At 43.9% G+C, this 7,025-nt stretch overlaps 1 long non-coding RNA gene across 1 annotated transcript; it reads left to right on the top strand.

Annotated features, from left to right (window-relative positions):
- The first annotated feature begins 35 nt into the window (after window positions 1–35).
- LOC105991726 lies at window positions 36–2,041 on the top strand. Its single transcript, XR_001175366.1, has 3 exons — window positions 36–110; window positions 1,592–1,621; window positions 1,896–2,041. It is a non-coding gene; the product is annotated as an uncharacterized LOC105991726 (long non-coding RNA).
- Window positions 2,042–7,025: the final 4,984 nt, after the last annotated feature.

The following is a 7,025-nucleotide window of genomic DNA, read 5'->3' as shown; positions in this document are numbered from 1 at the left end:
CTCCAGCAACTTTTTGGTTGGCTGCCCCCCATCCCTGTGCTTACGACCCAGGCCTGTTTTAAACTTGGTCTCGCGGGCGCCCTCCCCTTTCGACCGCGCAGCCTTCTTGGGTAAGTCAGTCTGCCTCTTGGAGTGGGGCCCCCGCCACGTGGCCTCGGGCCTCGCCCCCCACCCTCCCCCCAGGCGCCTGCCTCCTCCCGACCCCGGAGCCGGGAGTTTGGCCTCGGCTTCCGAAGCGAAGCCCCTGGGTGAGGTCCCCCTAGGGTGGGACCCTAGGGCCCTGGGTGGCCTCCAGGCCTTTGGCGCTCGTGGGGCCCTCGGCGGCCCCGGAATCCGGGTGAAGTGGGTGCGGAGGTCAGAGGTCTGAGGCTTCCTGCAGAGTTCCCACCCGAGCAGTGCCACTGTAGAGTTAGCGACAAAGCGGAGCTAATCTCGCCCCCACAGTCGCCCCGACACCACCAGTGCCTGCCAGCGCCCACTTGGCGCGGCCGTGGAGTTTGTAGAAGGCTTGGGGTGACTTTGGGTACTTGTTCTGCATGGTAAGTCAGGCGGGCCACGGATCCCATCACTTTCTACCCCAGATCCATCTTGGGTAGAGCACAGGCCTCTTCCCAACGTGGAGCCGCCAGTGAATGGCCCGTCTTGGGTGTGCCGTCCCGGGGTGGGGGTGGGGGGATCAGAACCATTGGAATGACCTGGATAGAGATCTAGATATCCTAATTACGCCTACCAAGATGTAGCAAGAGTGCCCGGGTCTCGTGGAGAGTCTAAGCCTTGCGATATCTGCCTTTTGAGCAGCTATCAGCGTGCGTTTATAACTCATACAAATTGCTGTACTGGAGTACGTTCTTTTAATGGGGAGGAGTCTAAATTTAGACCTGAGGCTGTCGGGCTGTTCTGCCACTTCGTGACAGTGTAAAGCCTGGGCTTGACGTGTTCCTCAGCTAAGTTCCCTTCTAATGAGGAGGGGGCTGGGAGGGACCTCGGTGTTAACAAGGAAAAGCATCAAGTGCTGCAGCCTGTGAGCTGAACACGGAAACGACTGTCCAGAAAAGCTCAGTGTCTGGCCAATAGCCCTTCACAGGACCATTCAGTAAATGGTCTTCAGTTTACAACTCTGCTTTAGGGGTTAGGATCCCTATCAAGCCAAGTAAGTTTAACTTGGACACATGGGAGGCTTGAGCTGAGCGCCAGTCCCAGGCATGTCAGTGAGTCAGGGTTTATTTAAGGATCCAATTAACTGCTCTCAACCCCTGGGATCAGCCACGGGACAAACAAGTTTCTTGCTGCTTTTTACATGTAGAGCTGTAAAAGGTATGATTCGGTTTTTACTGTAGCCAGTATAATGTTTCACTTTCCTAAACTTGATACTGTTGGATGTTAATACAAGGAAAGAGAAAGTTGGATGGATGGAACTCAGAGTATAAGGATCTTAGTTTGCTTCATTTTACTCAGCTGCAAATCAGAAAACTCCCAAGTGCCAGAAATTTGGAGGTTAGGGCTTTGTACCAAAGTTCTATTGAAGGCAGCTAACAGCCATAACAAAAGCCATTCTTTTGAAAAACTAAAGCTCTGACACATTCTTTACCAGGTGCAGTGGAAGAGTCCTGGTGGTCATAAGGTATGTATGGGCCAAATGGAAGAGTTTGCCTCATAGTGAAGTCGAATTGTTGGCCAAGGATGAGAACTCAAATCTGACTGGACTTGCTTCCATACTGATGGGTTAAAGGATTTACCTGAGGCCAATTGATAAGCAGGAATTTACTAAATGTAGTCACATCACCACTTAAGTTCTGCTTTTTACATAATTATGGGGAGAATTGTTAAAGACCTCAACCAAGAGGGTGATTTATTAGCTGCAGATCTGAGTACCTGCTGTGATATTTCTTTTATAGGTCTTGGTGCTTAAAAGAATTGAAGATCCTGAAGACAAGTTATCCAAAACAGATTTGACTTCTTCACCCCTTTATTGATGGACAAGTTGATTGCAAGGGAGTATAAAGGATTTTTTTAAAATGAATTTGCAGCATGACTGGTGGGTTTGAATAACTGCATTTATCAAGTCCTAACAGAATTTTACTGAATGTACATTTATAGTTTATAGTTCAATAAATATACTTTTAAAAACATCCTTTCTGGTGTCTTTGAAATAATATCATTTGCTATTACTAGCTTACTAAGAGCAAGATGCTTGCCATTTTGTGCATGTTAAATGATTCAAGCACACAGGAAATACCTGAGAAGTAGGTACAAGTCCTTAAAAGCAATGCTTGTAATTCTAGCTTCTCACTAGGCTGACAAGTTTGGGGCCAGCCCAGGCAGAGCAAGCTGGGAGACTTATCTCCCAAGGAACCAGCAAAAATACTGCAAGTGAGGTATGGCTTTAGTAGTAGAGACTATTTGCATTATCCCCACCTCTGGTCCTCAGCTCCACCCAGACCTGACCTCCCCCATATATATATGGTTTCCACTCCCTCTCTTACCCCCAGAGCTACCCATCTGGATTGGGGCAGATGCCAATGACTCCCTTATGATAATCTTTCTCTTGTGCCCGCCTTCCTCCTGCCTGGTCACCCTGGGATGGTCATGATGGATCCTAACAGTCAACCTTAATTGAATTGATGGTGAAACTGTTCAAGCCCAGAACCGGCAAAAAAGAATTGGCACATTCAGGGCTGGGAAGGTGGCTCAGTGGTAGAGCGCTTGCCTTGCATGCCTGAGGCCCTGGGTTTGGTTCCTCAGCACCACATAAGCAAAAAGAAAAAAACCGGAAATGGCACTGTGGCTCAAGTGATAGAGTGCTATCCTTGAGCTGAGGGACAGCGCCCAGGCCCCACGACCAGACCCCCCCAAAAAAAGAATTGGCACATTCAGATTGTAAAAAATTCACTGGCCAAACTTAATCCCAATCAAGTTGAGCCTTGGCCAATTTGGTTCTATAGATATCTTAAGGTTTGGACTGCTAGCATACTTGCTGGTAGGGATTCTACCGATTGAGCTATACTGCTAATCCCTTTTGTTAGTTTTTGAATAGGGTTTCAAACTTAATGTCCAAACTGGCCTAGATTCCTGTTTGTGTTCCCCTGATTTGGGATGGAAGATACCTGTATATGGCTCAACTACTGGTCAAGATGGAATGTCAAACATTGCCAAAGCTGGTTTCCAATCTCAACCATTAACCATTAAGTATTATCCCAAGCTGTCATAGTCACAAGAGATTTTCTTCATGTACAAGTCTCACTTGGGATTACTGTCTTCTGAAAACATTTGACCAGACTTCAGACCCCCCTCCCCCCCCCCCCCCCCTTCTTCTTCCCCCCCCCCCCCCCTCCCCCTCCCTCCCCCCCCCCCCCCCCCCCCCCCCCCCCCCGGTAAAGCCTGGTAGTTTAATCTTGCCCTTTCATTCCTGCTTTGTTAACATTCTGGGTCTAAGGTAGCAGAGGGTCCCTTATCACTGAGTGCAAGTAGCTAGGTTTTAGGAGCAAATCTTAGCCAGGCATGATGACTCAGGAGGCTGGAACCTGGAGAATCATTGTTCAAAGCCAGCCCAGGCAGAGAAGACCCTTAATAAAAAGGCCAGGCTGGAGACATGGGTCAAATGGTAGAATGCTAGCCAAGCAAGTTGCGCGTGAGGCCCTAAGCTCAAACCCCAGTACCTTGCTAAGAACCTTTCCTGTGTGCTTGAATCATTTATATATCAACACTCAAAATGACAAGTATTTGCTGTTCTTAGTAAGTAAAAGGTACTAAGAAAATCAAATATTCCAGTATAAAACTGGTGTATTTCTAAGGGGTTTGAAACCTAAAGTATTTTATTAATATTTTGGTAAATATTTGCTGACTATTAAGTGTGTTTACAGTTGCTTATACATTGTGTGATGTAAGGTGGTTGGCTGTTTCCACTGATGTGTTATAAGGGATAATTTCACTGTATCTGGGTCAATGGCTGAAGGATTTTATACAAACTGAGAAAACCAATATTTATGCCTGTACTACTTTAGGTTTCAAACCCCTTGGAAATGCATCTATTTTATACTGGAATATTTGACTTTTATTAAGAACAGTAAATGCTTGTCATTTTGAGTGTTGTTACATAAATGATTCCAGCACACAGGAAAGGTTCTTACCCCTTATAACTAACCACATTCTCCAAATGACCTGGCATGTTTTATATAAAGATATACAACACAACCACAATAAATAATTAGATGGGGAAACTAAAAGCCCAGCAAGAAGAGAGCAGAAAAGTAAACCAAGCCATTAGACTCATTCTCTGGCTAACTCTGCTCTTTTAAGAGCAGAAAAATAAAGCCAGCTGCCAAAAATTGATTCAGCAATTGACCACCACATCAATGTAGAAGAGACTAGGCCTAAGATGCTCTTTCTTCCCTCATGAACTCAAGAACTTTGAAGGAAGAAGTGGAACAGTGTCTGATAAGGATTTAGGAATGGTAGAGGTTTCTGTGTTGGAACAAATGTCCACTGACTGGATGACCTGGGTTGTCAGCTAAAGCCAGTGGTAACATTTCCTGAGAGGAAAACCATGCCCAGTCTGCAAATAAATAGCCAGAGATATGTTTGAAAGGTTTATTTTTTAAAATTTCATTCTCATAAAAATTACTGTTCCAAAATTGACTATGTTTAGAAACTGAGGTTCTGATTACAGTATTTTGTGATAGAGTTGTGGTACATCACAATCCTCAAGTATGCAACTGTGACTAGAAGGCCCCCTGGTGGAGCTTCTTTAAACTGTACTGGACCCTTTTGCCCTGCCCCCACGCCCACCCCTTTACCATCTGCATCTCCAGAAGAACAGCGCCACTCTAGTCTGTTTCAGAGACGAAGAGATTACACTCAGTCTTATCTATTTGATGCATGTCACCCTGCTATGTTTTCTGGGAGCAGAGCAGACTGTGGGAGCTGATGGAATGAGGTGTAGTGCCATTAACGTTAGACGACCTCTCTTGAATGTTACCCATATACCATGGCAGCATAGACCTGTGTCTGTCTGACTGTGTCACCTTTAGGCCTCCTATGGTGGAGAGATATGTAGAGCTTTGAGAATCGTCAGTCTAAAGCTTCTTTCTAATAGGGCAGTCACCAGCCAAATGTGGCTACACAGTACTTGAAATACTACTGCTCTATGTTGACATGTGTTGGAGACATTGCTTTAAAAAAAAAACAACTAGAATTTAGGTGTGAAGAATATAAAAGTAAAAATCTCAATTTTAAAATGATTGCAAGTTAAATGATAATTGGGTACACTGGGTTGGACAGTATGCTTTAAAAATTGTGTAAATATGAGTTGCTTTATATTTCTATTAGAACTGGTGTAAAACAGGGATAAAAATAGACATGGAAATATGCAAATAGTAGCCCACGATGTCATAGAAAGATACTGTTCTACTAACCAGAGCCTCAAGGAAAGAAAGAGTAAGATTAGCACTCAAAATGCAGAACTTACAAAGAAGCCACTATTTTATTCAAGGACAGAAGCTGCAGGGGTAGGGAGCTGGCACTATTTAGAAAACTTGGCATAAATTCTACTCTCACTCTGCTTGTGCTGCTGGAGATTTTAAACATGAGGCTTAATGTATTTTTTTGGACACTCTTGTTCTATGCTCTTCACAAACATTTGTGTGCTCATGAGAGTAATCAAGACCAAAGGATTTGGCATAGTGAGTCTCATCAAAATATAACGTCCTGAGCCTGGTGTGGTACACCTATAATCCCAGCACTCAGGAGACTAGAAGCAGGAGGACCAAGAGTTCAAGGCTAGCCTGGGTTAAATATAAAAACTGTCTCAACTTCCTTAGTGAAAAATTCAAATGAATAGTTCTGGTCTCTTGATTTAGTCTTCTCTCTCTCTCTCTTTCTCTCTCTCTCTCTCTCTGTAGTAATATAGTTTGGGGGCTTTTTATGGATGGAGAAACATTGGGAAAGTAGCACCATAAATATCAGAACTTGTATAAAGTACTCTTTTTTTAACTACCTATGTTAAGCAAAACATTCCATGACATTCTCTTCTTCCCTCTGTTTTATTCAACTGCCCTAAAAATCAGGTCTGTGTAAGATTCTCTTTTTGTAGTTTTCTTGGACCTAATAATGATGTTTTGCTTTCTTCTAAACTCAGGGCTTCAGGCATACTAGGCAAGTGCTCTACAAATGAGCAACATTTCCAGCCTTCACAGTGAACAAAATCTTCCCTTAAGTTTTCATATCTCTCTTCGACACTGTTTCTTAGTTGGGGAGATATTTGATATTATCCAGAGATATTTGATTGTCACAATTTGGTGTGTGTGTGTGTGTGTGTGTGTGTGTGTGTGTGTGTGTGTGTGTGTGTGTGTGTATGGGGTTGCTACTAAGCATCTGGTGGGAAGAGATAGGAGATGCTGCAAAAATACAGGACCTCCCCTATAACAAAGGCTAGTCTGGTTAGATGCCAGTGGCTACTTAGGAGGCTGAGACCTGAGGATTGCAGCAATTGGGAAATGCCATCTTAGGATGTATCATTCCCATCAACACCCACCTGCTAAGGTGCTCCCAAGGGTGCTGCTGGCAATTTCTGTCTATCACATTCCTACTCAAAGGGTCTCCAATCTAGGAGGCCTAAGAGGGCTTTATTGCGAGTGCTCTAGTTCTTAGTATTATTTTAAGACAGAGATAATAGATTTTCTTTTAGCTTCCTCATAAAGCTAGCGTTATTGATTGTAAGTGACTCCCAATTTGTTCATCACAAACTACTAACATTCATGTTTTGATTTTTTTTTTTAAATTTTGTTCAGGTCCCTAAGGCTTGAACTCAGTGTCTGGGTGGTGCCTTTAAGCTAGTGCTGTATCACTTGAGCCACAGCTTCACAGAATGAATATATATATAATTTGTATTGAAGATGAGTCTCACAAACTTCTCTACCAGGGCTGGCTTCAAATCACAATCCTTAGATTTCAATCTCCTGACCAGCTAAGATTACAAGTACGAGCCACTGGTGCCTGGCTGCATTTTTAGACTTTTTTTTTTTTTTGCT

Source organism: Dipodomys ordii, unplaced genomic scaffold, assembly GCF_000151885.1.
Source record: "Dipodomys ordii isolate 6190 unplaced genomic scaffold, Dord_2.0 Scaffold76, whole genome shotgun sequence".
In the NCBI taxonomy this organism is placed as follows: domain Eukaryota; kingdom Metazoa; phylum Chordata; class Mammalia; order Rodentia; family Heteromyidae; genus Dipodomys; species Dipodomys ordii.
This window is presented reverse-complemented; position numbering and strand designations above follow the sequence as displayed.